At 39.4% G+C, this 21,591-nt stretch overlaps 1 protein-coding gene across 9 annotated transcripts in view; it reads left to right on the forward strand.

Annotated features, from left to right (window-relative positions):
• MEGF11 (multiple EGF like domains 11) overlaps positions 1–21,591 on the forward strand; it is a 283,963-nt gene that overhangs the window by 3,702 nt on the left and 258,670 nt on the right. For 7 of the 9 annotated variants that reach the window (XM_048076269.2, XM_013193194.3, XM_013193195.3 and 4 more), the window contains exon 2: positions 4,709–4,812. The gene's annotated coding sequence lies outside the window, so the exon portion shown is untranslated. Of the gene's footprint in view, positions 1–4,708; positions 4,813–14,606; positions 14,974–21,591 lie in introns of those variants that run through there. The other 2 variants (XM_067003530.1, XM_067003531.1) reach the window with 1 other exon arrangement.

Raw genomic sequence — 21,591 nt, forward strand, 5'->3', positions numbered from 1 at the left:
TACTTTAGATCAGAGTGGCTGTGGGTGATGGAGCACTGGAACGGGCTGCCCAGGGAGGTTGTTGAGTCTCCTTTTCTGGAGATACTCAAGGCCCATCTGGACGCCTACCTGGGCAACCTGCTCTAGGGAACCTGCTTTGGCAGGGGAGTTGGACCCGATGATCTCCTGAGGTCCCTTCCAACCCCTACGATTCTGTGATTCTGTGATTATAGTGACAATATTGCTTTTACCAACAAATCCATAGTCTTATTTAAGAGATATATCAAGTTAGTTTAACAAGGTCTATATTCTGTAATCCCATGTCAACTGGCATTAGTTTTATCACCCTCCTTTAATTATTTTTGTTGAATCCCTTATTAATTAGACTTTCTGTTATTTTGCCTGGGATTGCTCTTTGACTGACAAGACTATAATTACCTGGATTATCCCATTTATCCTTTAAAATTATTTTACTTAACATTACAAGGAACATGCTAATTTTCTTTTTTATTCTGTGGAAAGAAAATTATGATGTATTCGTGCATTGTTAGGATTCAGATTTTCTCCCTGGATTTCTGTTACGAACCACCTTGCTACCTTTAAGTTTTCAATACCGGTTACCACCACTGGGAGACACTATTAAACTGATTTGCGGTTGAAATGACACTTTAGCTTCCATTACCACGTCCAATAGGCTAAAATTCAACGTTTCAGCTTCTGCGAACAAGCTGCTTTGAGTTGCTTATAACATAACTAGACAAATTTCTTCTACAAAATACACTGGAAACTGATGCTGTTCTGTAGTACAATAAAAAAAGCTACACACACAAAAAAACACCCACCTGTCTTGCAGATCACTTTAAGCATGGCAGGAGTATGAAACTACATGATGTTTACAATTACTGGAAGCATAAAAGCAATTTATTTATCAGAATCTCTCATAGCTACTATAGTATGCATTTGATTCTCTTCCCACGACCCTTTTTTTATTTGGATACAGTTCAAAAGTTTATTCTATCACTGGATTGCAAAGATGTGTACTATTTTGTTTCACCTACTTTCTGTACCTTTGTTCATTCCAGATACTCACTGATGAGAGATCTCAAATATTTAAAGGAAAACAGCCTTTGTACTAGCATCATTAGGATGTTAAACTTTAGCTGATTAAGGAGCTTTCATTTATTTGTAGATGATAAAAATTTGGTGGATTCCAGTCTTTCTGTTTTCATAATGTCTGGATTTGTTGTATTAGGAATTACCAAAATAATTTAAATGGATCAAAGGAAGAGTCCACCAGACCAATCTTTTTGCCAACAAAATGCATTTGAGTTGGTTGGAGCCTTTACAATGAAATGATGCTCTCTTGTGCCTCAGCCTCTGCAGTAATTCCTGTATGGTTCAAAGGATAATCACAGTTAGGGATGGAAAGACCTAACAGGTCACCTTTTCCACCCACTACCAAATTGGGATTGTTCCCTACAGTATATCAGGCTCAAGTTTGGGGTTAGTGCTGCAGAATATAATGCTCTAAGATATATTTATTTATATACCATAGTAAATAGAAAACAGAGTTGTGTAAGGGTGACTTTTTTTTTTCTTGTCCCCTGCTTTCAAAAGCACAAGGAGAAATTTCTGGGTGATTAATTTCCTCTTAGGTTCCTATCATGAGAAATCCAGTGGGCTTGTGGCTGACCTGTGGGGAACTCCGCTGTACAAATGAGATACAAAAGGCTTTCCTTGAGAGCTCGGAGATGTATATTGAAACTAAAGGAAAATAGATCATACTGTATTTTTGGTTTACAGCTGTGCTTCTTAGCTGTTTTGTATTTTACTCACTAAAAGGGTATAAATAAAGGTTTTATATAGCCATAACTACTCTGTCTGCTGGAAAAACATATTGCCTAGCAGGGCTGGGCAAGTAACAGTTTACGCTTGTTTTTTTAAAATTGTTTTCAAATAAAAAAATGTAAAATTTCAAAATGCATTCTTTTGCCAGAATTATTGTCAAGAACTAATTCTTAGCCAGAAAATAATACAGATATTCCTCATAGTACATAGCAATACTTTAACCTTCACTGCTTAGTTCTGTAAGTAATGATATTATTTGTGTTTCCTAACTGCAAGGGTGTGAAAACTGACCAGCAGTGGATTTCTTGAATTTAATGTAAAATTCATAAAATGACATATATACTGCTAACCATTTGAGGTTTTCATTTGGCAAATGTTCAAGCTTAAAATGTGTTTTTCATGATTATTCCCCTTATTAAAGCTCATTTGCTATTCATGGAAAGTGAGCACAAAAGGGATGTGAACAGTCAAAAGAAATCCATTTAAAAATTCAAATGAATATCCAAGGGAAATGGACTGCAGTGTTTGCCCAACTCTACTGGGCATACTCTGCTTATGAATGTCTTATTAGTAGGTGCCTTTGTCATTGTCCTTAAGGCTTTCATCACAAATGTTAGATGGTTCTGTTATGACTTCATATTGCAGTTATTATGCAAAATTCATTCCCGAAATTGCTAAAATAGTTCCGTTAGAGTGCTGCTGTGTGAGAGTGTGTTCACCATGTGGATGCTTCTTTTTCAAATCCGTCCAAAAGCTGTATTTGTTGTGATGCTGGCTACTGAGTTTCAGTGTGATGGAAAGGAGTCAAAGAAGCTTAGATCGTCATCCTTTGCTGAAAGCTGAGAGATTACTTCCAGTGGCCTTGCTCATAGCCTCAGACACTCCAGTTATCCCTCTTGTAACTGCCTTTGTAGAAATAATACTTGCCTAGTGATGGGAAGACTCTGGATCATCAATTGTGAGAGCAAAAAGGAGTAATTGCTGTTTATTTTCTACATACACCAAGCTCCTGCTTGCTAAGTGGCTGAGCACCACTGAGAAGAGTCTGCTCTGTCTTCTTTACCTCCCTCCTGTCAAATGTTTATGCACACTGATAAAATCCACCTTGAACTTTCTCTTTCCAAGACTAGGTAGTCCTAGCTATTCTATGTTAAGGTACCTCATAGAGTTTTATGCAGGGATAGACTTCAAATGAAACCAAGAAAAGAATTTTCAGGGGTTTTGGTTTTTGCGTTCCTGGATGGCAATTAGGAATTATTTTCATTACAGGTCTATATAAATATAAGAAAATTGACCTGAAGCCCAATGGTAAAGACTAATATAAGTAGTTGCTCTTTAACATAAAAGCAAGTTGCAATAGCCCTAGCATGAGAGCCTACTGTGTTACTCTTTGCTTACTCTAATGGGCCATAAGTTTTGTGTTATAGTTAAATAGTGTTATGTTTGTGTATTATCACTCCATATCATGCCATGTTGGAGGGTTGTGTGAGCAACTGCATGGTTTCTAGAGGTAGATTACAGAAAAATAATACGCTGCGTCATTCAGCTTGAGGTTTTTGAGATGCATTAACTTGTGCAATGTGAGGTCAAAGGCTAGTGCTTTTCAGAAAGGTCTTGCTTCTTAGCCAAATTTATAGCTGCTCGAATGGAGGCAAAGAAGGTCAAATAGTTTTCTAGGGATCATGTGCCAACTGAGCAAGTCAGCCAGGACTTGAGCCAAAGATCCATTCTCTTGGTTCATCGCCCTTGGCTGTAAATAGTGGACTTCATTCTGGTTTATGAAGATCTTAGGCAGGTAGCATAATGTTTTATAAGTTTCTGAGAGAGACTGAACTGCTGCTACAATGAGAAATAGTCTAATGCCCTAAGAAAAAGTTGAGAAAAAATAAGATACAAAAAATATTGTCAGAGGAAAAAATTAAAAACTATGTGTGACTTTTGTCTCTATCATAGCTCTTTCTGCTTTAGGGCTTTTCAGGATCTGGGACCAGTTGTATGGGATATAAATCACTAAGCCTGGGCTTAGGAGATCTGTTGGTGCTTGGTGGACATTTTGGAAGTAAGCAAGTGCCTCTACTCATCTCCACCTATCACTATAAGCTGGAGGTGTAATTTTCAGAAAAAAATCCAAAACAAAATAACATAAAAGTTTCCTTACAATCGAGCCTTGGACTGATAGTTTACTCTGCTGTTGAATAGTCTGGACCAGGACACACAGGGGTTCTCTGGGCGAACCAGTAACGGGTTATACAGACAGGCAGTCTGTCACCTCTGTCTCCTCAACTGCCAAGGAGAAAATCCACTGTGGATATTATATTATATTATATACATCACTTAACTTCAACACTCAAAGTAGGCATCTAAAGTTAAGGAGGTAGGCTGGCCTAGCTTCTTCCTAGTGGAGAAGAAAGAGAATTCAGTGCTTAGATACAGGTGACATGAATGCTCTTTTGAGTGTAACACTGCCCACTCAGTGCTGACAGTGTAAAGAGATTGCTAAATACATTTTATGTCCTCCCTTTACAGGTCAGAAAGGAAAGTGGCTGCTGCTGCACATGGTCCAAACAAAATCATCAGAGCGTGTGCTTTCCTAGTGTAAAGAGGCTGACATAGGTTTCCTAAGACATTGTAGATAAATCAGTAATAAGAGAGTATTTCAACACTTCCTATTCAGAAAAAAAAAATAAAATTGTTTAGCTCTAGAAATGGAGCTATGTTATGTGGCAGTGGATATGATCTGGAAGTTTCTGGGGACATGAGGGACACAAGAACACCCATCAAATACCAAGATGCTCATTTAATCTAGTGAGAGACTGCCAAATGTTTATATTTTTTCATATCTCTTGATGCTTATTTTAGGTATTTTTCCCTCTTTCTCTAGTCCTGATTCCTCATTCCAGTACGTAGTGTGTGCTGCTGAGGAAGTGCAAGGCACCGCTGTGAGGAGTGTCCCCACCTGTTGGACCAGCAAGTGCAGCTCTGCAGGTAACAGAAAGTTTCTCTGCTGATGTAAATTGAATGCAAAAGAGCAAACCTAGTTCTGTGGCAGAAATGTTCCAGTTCTGTGTTTAGAGTGAGGTGACATGAATAATCTTTCAGGTATGACAGCCTGTACCTTTAGAAGCATATAAGAAGATGGAGGGACAATGCTGGATTATTTTGATCTAATATTTTTTTTGCTTAAAATTGAGTTCAGCAAGTTATTTTCCAGCTTATCTCACCACCTTTCCTTTTTTTTCTGTCCTTCTGTCTCTTCAGTTTCCTTTTTGGAATTTAATATCTCCCATTGGTGATTTCTGTTCCTTATCTTCCCTTGATCTATTTCTGCTTCTCTGTTAGATTCTGTCCCCTTGAATCTCCAACTAATGTCTCCGCATACGTCAGATTTAAAAAAAAAAAAAAAAAGAAAAAAAAGATGCAAGGCTGTGAAAAGAACTAGAAAATGTTTATGTGGTTGCAGTAGGCTGACCATTAAAATGACTTTATTTCTGCAGCATTTCAGATGCTGGGCTTGACAGTTTCATTTCCAAAACTATTTATACTCACAAAAGACCATAACAGCATTTCCATTATTTTCGTTTATGATTTTTTTTTTTTTGCCTATATTTTATCAAGTTAGCTTCTTCTCTTCAGGCCTGATTTCAGACAATAGTAATACAAAGTGGAAAAATCTTTTCTGAAAGAGACTGTAGCTTTTTAGCTATTAAAGCATCTTTCTGTGTCCCATCATATTTTTATCTCAGTCTACTTTTCAGCTTCTTCTGTTCATTTGATCTGATGTTATGACATGCAGGGGAGACTCAGATGAAAGTTTCACCTGAGGAGTGTGTATGCTCATAGCTGAGGAACCTTACTAAAACTGCCTTCCTTGTTATTCACCAAAGTCCTCTTGGTGCTCCAGGCACTACTTCCAGAGCATGCCGTATGAAAGCAAAGGATAACCATAACTATTATTTCACATTGAAAACAGAGGGAGTAGTTATTTTGCTAAACTAGTACCAGTGAGCATCACAATAGGCTAGGACGAAGAAGAATGATCCATTTTTATTTTCTTGCTTTTCTAAATATAAGCGAGCATGCGTATGTATAAGCATTTCTGTACGTGATGTTTCATTTTTCTTTCTGCTTCTGTATTTGTTTCATTGAAAAGAAAAAAAGGCACAATTGGGTGTTTTGGAAAGGAAGCTACAACTAATATTAAATATTTTTGAACAACAATGTTGTATTGAATTCTGCATACAGAGATTGTGAAATCTCATTCACTGGAAATTTGTGAGAACAAGTTATAAGTTTGCTAGGAGCAGTCTAGGTGTCAGCTCTCAGGACTTCTCTACAGACCACCAGGCCCCTGTGGTATCAGTGGCTGTTAGAAGCCTAATGAAGACAACGCTTGCTATGATTTCATAGATTACAGCATTGTGATGTCTTTGTTTCCCTCCAGCCTTTTACTTCTGTACTCTTGCCATAATTCCAGGGCAATGGTAAAATAAGTTTGTGATGATGTATGATAATAACAACTGTCTGAACTGTGGCCCTTACTACAATCTCATTTGCTTGCCTCAGAGCGACTGCTTGCCCGGGAAGGTCAGCAGGTTGTTTGCTTCCTGTTGAGCTAATTGGCAGGGTAACAACCACCGCCTGCCAAGCAAATGCATTTGTTTAATCTCTGCTGGTTGTGGATAAAAACTGCCAATAGACAAAAGAGACCCTTTTTTAAAGAGCTAATTTAGAGCTGGATGAAGAAGAGTTCTTCCCTTAAACTCCGAAGTATCAGTATTAGCTGCTGTAGATAAGTACCAATAATATACATCCCACCTCAGTTCTGATCCCTCTCTTTACCTGACAGTGCTTTAGTAGATTAGGGGCACTATCAATCTCAACCTAGCATTAAAAGTTTACCAGAGCCAGGTGAGTTTGGCATCCATAGTTATATACTTATAGGCTGATACCGATTGTAACTGCAAGATTAAATAGAACATAGGAGAGATGAGGAGCTTCTTGAATTGATTTAAGACATGCGTAGCAGAATTGCCAGTGGACGGTAGCTTTCTACTTCCATATAAAGGGCATATGCAAGGCCCAAGGCAGGCAGTGCAAAGATTCTTGTTAATGTTCACAGACTTTTGATCAAGTCCTAAAGACAGAGTCGAGATTTAAAATGTATTGACTTTGAAACAAAGCTTCTGGTGCAATTACATAATTTCTATTATTCTCATTCAAACTGATGTGTGTTATTCATCATGCTGATCAGAACATGCTTTGCATCACTGTACTATTTCTGATTTGATGGTTGTGATAAACTTAGTAACCTCTTTCAGCCTGTGAAGTTATATGCTTCCTTCAGATCCTTCATTTAGCTCTAAGGGCTTTTTAAGTTTCAAAGGACAAAAATTACGTTTGTTTTGGCCGATTAGAGACTACTGGAGGGATAGTGATTTGTTGTTGGTGGTGGTTTTTTTTTTAAGAATTCTTTTAGTACGGCTTCATCTTTGTCTCTTTCAGAGATTTCCATATTCTCCGTTTGCATGTTTTGTGACTACTGTTGTTATCTCCATATAAAAGAGGGCTATCTGTTTGGTATCCTTAGGATTTGCAGCTTTTAATTAGAATGGATTTATGTTGATTAGAGTTGATGGGATTGAAATGCCATGTAGTTATTAATTTCCTAGTTTTAATTTTGCTACTTAGTCATATGTTACCAAAAATATCTTAGAAATATATTTTTCCCTTGTAAAGTGACAAAACAGAGAAATAAATGCGTTGCGGCATGCTGTCGTTTTGTGAATAAACTTCTGGCAGATCCTGACTTTTAAATTCTATCAACGTATGTTGAGCTGGGTGAAAATGTAAAGAAATATTTTCAGCCAAGTTTTCTTCAATTTTCATTGAAAACTGAAATAGAACTTGTGAGAATTTGGGGATTTGGTCATTTTCTTTCTAGAGCTAAGATGTTAGTGAACATAATTCCCTGAAATTCCAAAATTTGAAAATGTCCACTGCAATTCTCATATCTGTAGCATATGCAGTACAGACCCAGGTTCTGTACAGAGATTAATGTTAATCAGCATATAGAATGGTATTTCCATTTTTACAGGTAGGAAAATGAGACATAAAATAACCCGTGGTCCACTCTGATACTCATTACAATCAGTCTGAAGATGATTTTCACTCTAACAGGATAAGGTTCTGTGCAGAATGGACTAGCTCTGTAGGCTGCTCATCTCTGCAATAATGAATAAAAGCATGAACAAAAAGTGCCAGAGCAGATAAAAATTCGGATACCTCCTTTCCAAAAGGCCCATGCTGAGCTCTTTGAAGATAGAGATAGTAGACCACAGCACTGAGATACACAATTCCAGTTGGCAGAGTTTTGGGCTAGGAATCAGGACTCCCAGGTTTTCTTTATTCCCTGATTTGTCATTGCAGCTGTCAGCAGTTACTTTTCTTTAATTTTGCCTTTACTCTTGCTTGCATTATTATTATTTTGAGATTGTACGTTACTGAATACACAGGAATCATATGAAGTTCTGGTTTTGATTAAAAACTCTGGATATTACCTTTCTGCAAATAAATTATAATGATTAAAAATAAATATGCTCATATAAAATGGGGTACAGTTAAGAGAGAGTTTATATTCAGTGTTCACATTCAACCACTTCCTAAAACTTCAGCGTAGAAGTCTATCGTGAAGATAAATTCACAGCTTCTTTCATCTTGTCTAATTTTTCTATAATAAAACCTACTCCTGACTGAATACGAGACAAGTGAACTTAAACTTTCTTTCAGAAGAATCATAGCAATTTGATTTCCTTAGCGTGTCCAAAAAGTGCTGATTACGTAACAGTGCATTTAATACAGATTTAAGATCTCTCCTTAATATTATGGCTATCTGGAGACGGCCGTTTGAAGAAAACTGGCTAACATTTATGATAAATTTGCCCCAGCATATTTAGAGGTAAATAAGGTACAGATGAATATAACACATGGACTCATTTCAGAATGCCAGTCACCTGAATTTCTATCTGCTTTGGTCCTTATTTTACCTTTATTTTCTGTTTTACTTTTGCTTGCGTTTGGAATTCCAGTCAGCTCTCTTCAGAGGGGAATTTGCTAAAGGAGAGCAGTCTCTTGACTTTCCCTGTGAAGGAGCAGAATTTTAGGGAACTCTGTTGGTGTAAGCAGACAAATTGAATCAGCCTTCTTTTAGCTGCTGATTCTATTCCCCTTTTTTGCTCTGGGTTTGCTCATGGCTGTTCCAGCCTTTGGGTTTCAGTGAAGGAGAAATTCTGGTACTTAATATCACTTGCTCTTCACTGAAGATCTCTTGCACTGCTACTGCTTTACATCAGTGCCAGCAGATATCCAATTTGGGTCTGCCACTGTGGTTTCTGGTTTAAGGAAAGGCAAGTGCATCATCTTTAAGGCGTGGCTCTCTGGATGATCGGACAAACTGAAGAGTTTGGTAATAGTCTGTACAGCTTTTTATTCAATTATAAATACTGCTGATACTGTTTGCTAAATGTTTGATGACTGCTTGGTGGTGTGAAGTTGGGATTCCTCCCATACCCTTGATTCTACCTCATCCAGTACTAAGGGCAATGTCCTGCAGACATTCAGGACCCTTACAGGTAAATTGTCCTTTAATTTTTAAAAACAGCATGTGAGGATGTGGTTGGAAGCAATGGGATTTTTGCTGGAGTTGCAGTCTGTGTTTTCTTGATAGAAAAAACATCTAGTCTTTGAAGCTATCTGCATAGGATTTTTCACTAGAAAGACAGTAGTTGCGGCTGATTTATGTGGGTTTGCTACTAACTCTGCATTATATATGCTGCTTCTCATAATCTGCTTCTCATATTTATTTTTTTGTTGTGAACAATCTCCACTTCTCAGTACATATGCACAAGTCTCATAAGTATTAATAAAAATGTAGATGTTCTAGAGTGATTGTCAACCTATTTGGATATCCTTCTCTAATACTTACCAATATCACGTGCTTCAAATGAAAGCAGAATGTCATCCTTGTTGCCAGCCTGTGCTTGGGGATCGTGATACATTTCATATAGAATTACATATCAAAACTTTCTGTGTTCCTGATAGCTTGCCATTTATGCTATGAAGTTTGGGGACCGTAACATACCATAGCGATTTTAACTGCTTAAGCTCTCCTAATTCATCAGAACAGTTGATCTTTGCATATGACAAAAATGTTTGTCACAGCAATCCTGCAGCAGGGAATTCCACTTGAATATTTTGTGAAAGATGGGCCTTTTATCCGTTTTCATTTATAATAAAAAGAGTAATAGCTGTGACTTTCTTTGCTATTTTTGTTAGTAGATCAAATTTCTCCCTGAAGTAATCAGCTATAGTTCAGTTGAATGAATGCTATTTCTTCCATTTGCATAATTGCATGATTATTTTCTTCAGCTTTACCAAATCGTTTTTTTTATTTTTATACTTATACCGTACTAAACAAAGAATAATTTCATGTCCTGGTCTAGTGCAGATGCCTTGATTAAGAAAAATAGCAGTGATTGAGAATGATGGTCATACACATGATTAAGAGCAGAATTTGACCTCATATAGGATAAGATTTACTCAAAATCTCTAATCATTAGCCAGTTTTTAACTCATTTTCAGTGTCTTTTATGTTGTATATGGGGGAAAAGACTCCAAAGTTGTCTTTGTTCATGGAAAAAACAATTGACATGATTGAATCAGGTCCTTTGTGCTTAGAATCTATTCGAAGTAGACGAGTAGCCGCTGGAACTGTTCTGTATACTTCTGTTAGTGTTACCCAGGATTAATGTTTTCTGATTTTTTTTTTCATTACCTGTTTTTTAAGAATACTGGAGCAATTTGAATGCACCTTCATATCTGTGAGAATGGGTCCACATTATTAACAAAGGTAAATTAATTTTGTCTCTGTGAGGTATATGTAGGCTTTTCACCCTTTGGACTGAGGTATTGTATTTCTCCAAATTTGGTAGCTTAGTCAACAATTCTGTCACTGAAGAAAGTGAAATGTGAGTCCTAAGAATGCAGGCGTTACCTTTCCAAATGAGAATAAATTCTTGCAATTATTATTGGATAGATCAAGGAAGTCAAACAAAACATACGCAGAATTGTTTCTAGTTAGGAATGTATTTTCTATACTGCCTACAACTAATATGTTTGTATTTGATTTGGACACTTTGTATTTGTAGAAGGGAGTCATGCATAAATAAGGCCAACACTATTATTCAGTATTATTAATGATGTTGTCTACACTTAGATTCTCAAAAACCAGAAAACTAATAAATTTTACATATTGGAAAAAAAATCACAGATAAATCAAACAAATATATAAATTCTTTAAAGTATTTAATATGTGTTAAGAGGACAGAATGATGAATTCAGTATTGAAAACCAATATCAAGTTTACAATTATGTACCATTTATCATCACTGATTGCACAGACAGCATATTATTGCAGGGAACAGAATGATTCATAAACTAAAACCCTGAATGGCTTTATAAAAAACTTAAAAGTCATGTTATGTCTGAAAAGCTTTGTTTTTCTCTTTCAAGCATTATTTTCAATAGTAAATTATACTTCCAGACACAAATTATGCATATTTAATTTCCTGAGCTTTAAAATTAAATGTGCAATAACTTTAGAGTATTGAAAACTGATGAATTTACAGTCACCTGATTCTGTGTAGTGTAATTTTCTGAGGCCAAATTCCCCATTTAAGAAAAAAGAACATATGGAAAATGTAAAAGTGGATAGGAACTAGTTTTGAATTGGACATGCAGAAGCAAGCAAATAGAAGCAGTAAAAAGTGCTCTTGAAGGTGATTTGGCTTTGAAGAGAAAGTGTGTACATGTGGCAATTTCTTACTCAGCAGATCTCCCAGGGTAAATTTCTGCTTCCCCCAAAAGTCAATGGCAAAGCTCCCAGTGACTTCATTGTTTTCAAACTTCCATTGTCTGTCTGTACTGAAGGACATACCTGCTTACCTTTGTGAAAGTGCTGCACTTCTTTGAAGTCCTGTCACCCCAGCTGTGCTCTGGGAGAGAAAAATGAATTCTTTTCTGGCTCACACTTTATCAGCAGAATTATTAAGCAGTTTTCTGTTGCAGAGTCACTCCTGTAATACACTCCTGCTTTTTCTTTTTTCCCCTCCAAAATCTTTTCTCAGCTTAATGTGGCTGCTCGAGTTGCATGGGAATAACCACAGATACGATTTCACCAAACTGAGGTTGTGTACCAATAACTGAGGGTTATTTTGTCCTTCAGAATTTCAAAACTCATTCTAAATTATGGAAGAATCTCGCTAAGCTTGAAGACTCAGCTTGATATTATAACTATAACTCTGAGCTAGACTCACTGAGTCGTCAGTAAGAAGAAAAAGGCCAAAATACTTTCTTATTTGTAAACGGTGCATTTTTAAAATAGAAAGACTGAATTAGAATCAATGTAATGCAATCTCATGCTGTTTTTTTTTATTTTTTTTTACTCACCCTCTGTTTAGAGGGCAGTTGCATTTAAATAGAGACTGAAAATAAATTAGTATTGTAGTAGTCAACCTCAGATGTAAAACACATACATTGCCAGTTGCATTGAAATTTACTGTGGTCTACTACCCTTCAAATAGACAACCCTATTTCAGAGAATACAAGGACTATACTTTTGTTTCCAAATGAAACTGCTGAACTGTGTGGGATTTTACATGAGAAGGAAGAGCAGGAATGAGTGCTTTGTCTCAAACATCTGTAAACATTCATGCAACAGTGTAATATCTTTTTTGACATTCAGGGCACTTGTAGTTTGACAGGACACTTCTCTTGAAAGTTTTAAAGAGAACTTTGAAAGACAAAAAAAAAAAACACATTCAGAAACAAAATTATAGCAACAAGCTGGCCTGAATTATTTTATGTAGACTGGTTCTGTCTGCATGCATTTCAGACAGCATCTTACTTTTTAAAAAGATCAGGGAAGCTAAATAGTTTCCCCAGCTGGAAACTGGTGACAGTGCTGAGTCACAAACAATGCCATCAGTATGGAGCAACTGGTGCTTTTAATATTCATATACAAACAACAAAACTAATTACCTTTATTCAATAAATCCAGTTCAAATCTGATCTATTTATTTTTTTTAATTTTTGAAAATAATATAATAAACACGATTGCTAATTCATTATTGAAATTCATTATTAGGATGTTTGTAAAAAAAAAAAAAATATAGTAATTAAGAACAAGTAGGGAAAGATGGGAATGAATTGACCTCAGGCACCAGTAGTGCCGCAGCTCCTGGTCAGGTTGCCTTAACCATAGCTAATAAAGAAAAATAGCCTTGTGGAGCTAGTGAAAAAGCAGGGAGCTGGGTTTGCAGAAAAGAAGTGGGTAAGCCAGCAGTCATTTCCAGCACACGTGTTCTTCACTGTCTTTTTCTCCCAGTTTAGGTGGCTGGTGCAAGATTTAGGAGCACTGCAAACCAGGACAGGGCAGCAAGGGGAAGGTTAGGGACCTGGAGGCACAGAGGCAGTGGGAGGAGTGGAGAAATTTTTCAGCAGGCTGGGAGGTTGCAGTGAGTCCCTTGTGGAAACAGTGCATCGTTTCTGGACCAAACTATCCCATTTGAAACTCTGCCATCACCTGCGGTCATGTACTGGCGTGTTACCAAGAAATGCACAGCGCAGGACAAAGGATTTTGGCAGCCTCACATGTACATAAAATATAGTATGATGTGGAGATCCATCGTGTGGCTACAATGACATAATGTTCCATTAGCCATTTTGCTGTATTATCAAATTGGTCTTGGTCTTACGTTTCTTCCAAGCTGAGATGATTTAAAAAAGCCTGATAGTGGCCAATGTTATTGTTCTAATTAGAATATTATCAGTAATAGTAGATAACACCAATAGAGCATTTCATCCTGAAGAGTCTGTACAAGATTAGCATAAGATTGCTGGCTAGGAGCTAAGTTAATGCAGCTGTTAAAATCACCTGGCACAAGTATTTTGATCTAAAGATTTTTAGTGTACGTTTATAACTTCTGGTACATCTTTCAGGAAGGAAATTGCAGCCATAGGATGCGATTTGTTCCCTGCCTGATATCTCTTCGGGCATCCAGTGTCACTGAGCAACCCCAAAAAGCAGCAGTGGTGCAGTCGATCTGACAGTACAAGGGCAGATCCTCTGGACGGTAGAGGATGCTAGAGAAGAGGTAGATTTTCCATCGTGCTTTTCTCTGTTAGCATCTCTCGGTCTTGCCTGGCATCAGCGCTAGCCAGCGTCTCTGTGTTTGCTTACAGCTGCATGCCCCTGCAAATGGATGCATGCGTGGAGTTGCAAACCGAGGCACCTTGAAACGGGTCCAGAAGTTTGCATGATCTCCCACTGAGCACATCCGAGGAGTTTGATAGGTTTCTGCTCTCGACATCCCGTTCTTTCAGCTGCAGGAGGCAGGGACCCTTGGTTTTTTCTCACCTACCCTCTGCTGAGCTGCCAAGTGTTCCAGCCTCAGCTAGAGAGTTTGCTTCCTCATTTCCACATGCACAGCTCGCGTGCAACCTTGGGATGCCAGAGCGTCAGTCTGATTCTTTGTCCTTTGAGTCTATTTACAGTGTTTTCATTGAACAGGACAAGGAAAAATAAATAAATAAAATCACAGAACAGAAGGCTCCGGCACTAGATCACGCTGCCTTCCCCCCCCCCCCCCCCCCCCCCCCCAACAATAAATGGTTAAATAAACAACCAGCTGCCGACCCAACCACGAACGAGCGAATAAGCCCCAAACCAGCGGCAGCGCCACGGGAAACGGGAAAGTTTCGGCGCTCGGAGCCGGCCCCAGCATCCCGGAGCTGCCGCCGCGCCTCGGTGCTGCGCTGGGGCCGGACCGGCTCCGAGCCCCCACCCCCGTCTCCTCCCCGCTCCTCCTTCCCTCCCCCGGGTCCTGCGGGGAGGCGGGTTTAAGGTGGGTCGTGCGGCCGCGGTAACTTTCCGAACAGAGCCAAAGAGGCGCCCGGAGCCCCCCGCAGCACCGCCGCGCTCCCCATGCCAGCAGCCCCGGCTCGGCCCCGCCGCCGCTCGCCGCCTCCCCAGCGCCGCGCAGCCGCCGCCGCAGCCCCGGGAGCCGGCCCCGGTCCCGCCGAGGTACCGAGGTAGGTGCGAGTCGGGACGGGCGCTGCGGGGAAAGCCGGCCCGGAGCCCCGCTGCCTGCGGCCCCCGAGCCCCGCTCGTTCCCGGCGCGGCCGCCGCGGGGCAAGGAGCTTGCTCGGCACCCCCTGGCTGCACGGTTGGAGCCCCCTCCCCGGCTCCTCCTGCTGCTGCCCGGGCACCCGGCACGAGTTGGGGCCGGGGGAGCGACCTCTCGCCAGCCGCCCCCGTTTCTGTCCCTTTCCCCGAGCCTTCGCTGGGCTCTCCTTGATGATTTTGGAAGTGATGATCTACGAGAGATGTGCGTAGGGGAAACCTTACGGCTGTATTAGGACTCTCCCCTGTCAGCGCTTCTCTCAGAAGCTCCCCCCCACACACACACACATCGCATGGTTTACTGGGGTGTCGTGTCGGCACGAACTTTCTTCTGATTGCGGGAGACACATTTGTCCCCGTTTGTCCCTGCCCTCGGACTGCTGCTCTGCGCGGGCGAGAGGACTCGGGCTGCTGCTGCCTCGCTGCTTGGGGTCGCCTTGCTTCCCTTGCATGTACTCGACAGTGCTCGCGATGGAGTGAGTCTTGGGAGTAGGGAGAGGCACAAGGGAGAAGTTGTAGGATGCTGCCTGTGAGTGACACCTCCGTTCCTGAGGCTGGGAGCTGGTGTAACCATACTCTTGCTGGTGCTGCTCACTTCTGCCAAACATTCCCTTCGTTTGCCTGGGAAGAGCTCTGGCCACTCTGCCAGATGGTTGCTAACAAGGAGGGAGAAGTTTGGGAATGTCGGGGCACCAGCATCCTTCAGTGCTCTGCTGAGATTCTCAGGTGACAGCCCGGAGTTCTGATGCTTGCGGTTATTAACATCCGTCTGCAAGCACTGGGCATCTGCGTGGCCCTGCGAGGTGGGCAGAGAATCAATGTTTCGTGAAAGCAGGGCAGCCAATCTCTTGAAGTGTCACAGGGGCTGGAGATTTAAATAAACCCTGTGACCGCTAAATACTGCAAAGTCTCGAGCTAACCCTCTAGCAGGAAGAAGTCTGGAGTTAACTAAAAGGAAGCCTCCAGTTCATATCTTGGTGACCGCCTGGTTTAGAACATAAATATGTAACGTATGAATTATGAATTACCTGGAATGTAGCAGCCTGTCTACCTTCCATATCCAAGCAAGCAGGAGAGAACCCCCTGTAATGCCCAGTCCTGTATTTCAGTAACGGAGATCTCAGTTACGTGAATAGAAAATTTCACATTATGGGGCTAATTGGTTCTGGAGAGGTTTCTGCTGGGATACCCAAGTCTAAGAATAAATCCTTCCTATACTGTCAGAGTTCCCTTAGAGTGCATCCAAAGCTTGTCTGTCCCTCTCTGTTTGGACTTTCTTACATGTCCACTTTGTTATTAAATTCCACAAGTTTTCCTTCTCGGAGTAAAGTCTGATGGATGGGTTCTTGCTGTGCTGATAGTAGTACTAAATAAAGACAAATAAATCAGCTAATCAGTTTCATCATAGGATTTGATTTGATGTGATCATTTAGAGACTGAGCATCTGGTCTTGCAAAAGCCTAAGAGTAAGTTTGTGTTCATTGGACCTGGTGAGGAGTCTGTTAAAGTTTGCGTGAGGCACCTGAACTGGTTTTGCGTTAGGATAGTAAATATTAATAAGCACGTGTGTTTAAGGGTAGTGATGTACGTTAGCAAAATTAGTTTCAGTGCAAGTGCATGAGTTCTTATTTATTGGTAACAACCTCTGGAGACCTCTTCAATGTTCAAACTGTTGAATTTATTTTTTTTCTGCTTCTTGTTAATAGCCAAATAAATCTAATGTGGAATTGTAAAAGTTGTATGGCAAAAGTGTTTCGACATATGAAGCAGTGAAAGCAGTCATGTGGGGATTTCAGTGTTGTCTTTCTAATCAGCCAGTCATCTACTTTGTAAAATTACATAATTTTAGTCAAACTATCAGAAAAGATGTCTGAGGTAAAATATAAAATATTATGATGAATTCTGTTGTCCCTATACTTTAGCTATTGAAAAAGGACTAATCTGATATCTTGCTTTTTCAATTAAATATACGTTAATAGTCAAAATATCAAATAGAAGTCAGTGCTGTCTTCCACTAAGTTGAGTGTCTGTGAGTGTATTTACTATGAATGGGGCATTCAGCCATTTTTACTTGGAATAATTCATCATGCTTTAAATGTTAGACAGACTTAGTATTTAAGCAAATGCATACAGCAAAACTATAAATCTCTGAATACAGTTAATTATCTTGGAACTGGGAATGTACCTTGAAGTACAACTATTTCTCCATAGTGTGGCCACAATTCTTGCAAACCTTTTATCCTCGTCTGTGAAATCATTTCCAATTCTGTGTTCCTACGAAGCATGTGTTTCGTTATTGTTTTCAAAACCATGTGGTTTGGGCTACTATTTAAATATAATATTTATGGTACTACTATGGCTGTTCAGCTTAAAAAGAGAAGTGCTGCATACTGCTGCATACTAAAAAGCTTCGATGTAATTACTACTTCTGGTGGCACTGCTGTGCAAATCTCTGGGGCAGAAATTTAAATGGAGACTTTATACAGTTCACAGGTACTTTATGTAAAAGCTATAAGCTCATTTATTTATTTATTTATTTATTTAGAAACATGGGGGCTGGAGGCATGGGGGAATGGGGAATTGTGGTGCCCGCACTGTTTTTACGCTTTAAGAGTTCCAACCTGTATGCTTGCTGTTGGCTTTCAGGTACTTTCAGGTGCATAGCATCTGTGGTGGATTCCCACAAACTATCCATCTGTACCACCGTGGGTTTGAATTACCTATTTACACACCTCCCTATAATTGTCATTCCATGCAAATATGTCAACTCTGGTTGCATCTTGCAGAGGAGTGCTGAGAGGCATGGGTTTATTTACACAGCCCCTTTCTCCCTTGCATATCCGTGCAAAGGAAGCTATAACACTGCAAGAATCAGAGTCTGGCTGCAGTTCAAAGCTAAAGTCACTGGGAATTTCTCCATTGATGGTGATGGACTTTGGACCTCATTGTAGTTCCAGGTAGGATTCAGGTCTCGGTCATCTTTGGTTCTCTGTGGTAACCTGTCTGGTCTCTGGTTGTTGCTTCATCAGCATTCAGTTGTCCTGTGAGTTTTATGTCACATCTGATGCCCTGTGCAGGTATCTTGGTTTTCCTAGGGCATCTCAAAGAGCACTTGGTATCCATGTTCTGGCAGCTAAATCCTTCCCTGGCTACTAAAAATGTATGTAAAATGTATGTAAATGTATGTAAAACCTGGGACTAAGGAAATAGTTAAAATTACTGTTGTGAATAAATGGGTTACCCCTAAGAAAGGGTTGTTCAGATGTTAATGGGAAAGATGAAAAACATTCACCCTCATTGTTCTGTACTGTGCAGGCTGACCGTACCGCAGTAGCAATTGGTACTTTTCTTTGCACAAACCTGATTGGAACCTCAGTGAGGAAGTCCTGTGTGTTAAGGAGAGATATATGAAAAAGCTTGTAGAAAATTAAGAGCTACTCTCAAAGGAGACAAATCCCAAACAGAATCAGTTTTAAAGACTGCCAGATGAATCCTGCCATATGATACTTCTATGTGATTCCTGTGAGTGATGTACAATTGGTTTATGCTTATAGAGGGAAGGAATTTTGTTTGAGTTTACAAAATGGGATCCTTATTTTAGGAATTAATGATCATATACCAGATTCATGAAGAGCCAGTGTTCCATGCCCTTGTGAAGATCAGAATGGGTAGCTGCAAAACAGTGGGCTACAGCCCAGAGAGTCTAAGGTGTGTAGTCAGGATATCCAAAGACTAATCCAGAATTCTCTAAGATACGTGTGTTTACAAACACTTGTGGATGCGCGGTAGTTCTAAGCCCTCCAGGCAGTTTCTCCTGTCTGTTGCTGCTCTAAAGGGAAAGTACTGAAATTTGTATGAAAGCTTCTTTCTAAGAGAGGAAGAGAGGTACAAGATGAAGGTCACCACTTAGCCTGCTTGCAGAAATGCAGCAGGAGAGAAGAGCACATCTAACTTGAACCCAATTGCAAACAAGACCAGAACTGGTAGGCCTAACTTTTTCCTTTGCAGTAAGAACTGGCACGGAGAATTTCCCTTAGTAACAGCCTGACTAGAGAGGCTAATGAATGAATGGGCATAAGGCTGAAATCATGTTCACTGCTAGAGAGATGCTTTGTCTGGAAGAAGAGTAAGACACAGTAGCTACGTGAAAATAGTTCTGTGCTGTGACTTTTTGCACTTCGTTTTCTAGGGTTTTCAACCCAACACATTCTATGAGCATTGATAGCCACTGAGAAATATTTTGGAGAGTTAAAAAGGTACTCGAGAACTGCCAGAATATGATAGCCTAAAGGTTAATCAAGTGTGAAATTTGTGAACAACCTTTTTTTTTTTTTCTTTTTAAATTTAACTGGTAGATATGAGTAGAAATGGATACAGGTTCCCTTAAGTTCAAGTATGGAGCTAAACTTTTCCTTAAACGCTTTTCCTGGATTCCTTGTTAAGACTTAGATTCTTGCTAATTACCTGTTGTTATCAAAAGTCTTTTGGTACATGATTTTTTTTGCAAGGTTTATGAAGCGTTGTGAACACGTGAAAATCTGCTTTCTCTGGAACAAAGTAAGAAAAAAGCTACAGAGAAACTTTAAGATGGAATTCTCAGTTGCCTTGTTAAGGTACCAGAACAAGAAAGCAAATCGAAAGCTCCAAAGCTTAACAGACGCAACCTACTTCTGGAGGTTCTGTACTAGGTTAAGATGATTGTGGAGCATGTTCTACTTTTCCATAGGGCTTGGATCTTTAATACTCATGTCTGGTTTTGACAAAGGCAGTCATTTGACAGAGACATGTTAAGAGTTTTTAAAAAGCAGAGGCTTTGGTACATTTTTTTTTTTTTAACTGGTGTAAAATGTGGAAGTATACTGATATAAAGTCAGTGTAAGCATGAGGAGAATCAAGTTTTTTATCATGCTTTTAAAATCTACCAAGTGAGGGAAGCATGGATGATTTGTAAGTAGTCGACTGGCATATGGTACCATTATGATAACATCATGTTCACAGCACTTTCCAGATTGATATACAACCTTTCTAAAATAAGCTTGGTAGAAAAAGAAAAAAGAATGTAAAGTCATTTAGCAGCCAACATGCTTTTGGTAGCAGCATAGGACACTGGTAGGTGACTTCACTGACACTCAGTTTGTCAAACGAGTCGTGCATCATAGTCTACTACCTACTTGACAGGCAGCCACGCCAGAAAACTGCCATTGCACTTTGTACATTGGAGGCTGATTCGTGCTTTCTTAATTCACAATGAAATGCTGCATTCATTTTCATTCCATGCAGTCTTGGAGAAGTCATGGGGGTTAGCACAAGGTAAAGAATTTGTTCCTCGGGAGAAAGTCTAGTATTACACCCTTTGTTAGCAGCATAGGGAGAAAGGCTGGGGTTATCTGGGGATGGAGGAGACTGAATTATACTCTAGTTCTGGATGGCATTATCCAGACTGAGATTGAAACTCTCTCATTGACATGCTATGTCATTTATGGTTCTCAAGGAACAGTAAAATCATAAATATTCTTAGAAGCAGAAGCCTTGACAAGACAAACTATGGCAATGTTTCACTATTCAAAGGGTTTTTATCTACTTGCCACAGCTAGCTTAATTCTATTAAAGAATTAAAACAATGATACTGTATATGGCATTATTATAGCATAAATTATAGTTTTTTGCCTTCATTTAAATGTAAAAGCTGTAAATATCACTTTAAAAGAGTGCTGCCTGATTAATTTGAAATTGTATTAACTTGTGTGTGTTGAAATGGATAAGGCAAATCAAAACCATTAAAGTTACAACACCTACCATTTCTCAAACTTAGTAAAAATGTCCAATGTAGCAATGTTCTTCATCCCTTTTCCTCTTCTAATTTTCTCTTTTCTGCATATTTCAGGGAGGCATTTTATCACCCAAACAGGGCCAATCAGTTATTTTATAGATACAATTCAAGTATCAGAGAATTTACTTCTCACTGTTATTACGCATTGCCTTCTACAGAAGGCCATGTGACTAGTCACGTACTATAGCTCTAGAGAAAGATGAGTTTTATAACTCTTTGCAAAGAAACACTGCTTAGTAGGCATTTGGAGGCTTGTTTTTGCAGATGGTAGGTATCATCTTTAGGATGAATTGCCTTCTGGATAGGATGTCTGCACCCTTTCCTCCTCCAAAGGGGCCTGGCAGACCAGAGCAGGCCAGATACCTAACATTCGGATTAGTCAAATCAAGTGAGATTAATCTCGTACTTTCATAATAATGCCTTGTTTTCATCTTTTTTGCTTTTAAAAAGTTTGTTGTGAATGAATGAACAATTTTGAAGATTATCATTTGTAGCTCTGAGCTTTAGTCTAGGTATCACAGGTTTGACAAAGTTACAGTGTTAAAGCTAGACAGAGTTTTGCATGTATGTATGTATCTTGTGCGAAGTATAGAGTGATGTTGTTGTTAATGGCTTAAAGTTTCTGTAAACTTTCTGAGATTGGGGATTTTTGGATGTAACCCTAAGTACTTCCGGGTAATCTTAGGACAGGAAAGAT

This window comes from Anser cygnoides, chromosome 11, assembly GCF_040182565.1.
Source record: "Anser cygnoides isolate HZ-2024a breed goose chromosome 11, Taihu_goose_T2T_genome, whole genome shotgun sequence".
NCBI classification, from domain to species: Eukaryota; Metazoa; Chordata; class Aves; order Anseriformes; family Anatidae; genus Anser; species Anser cygnoides.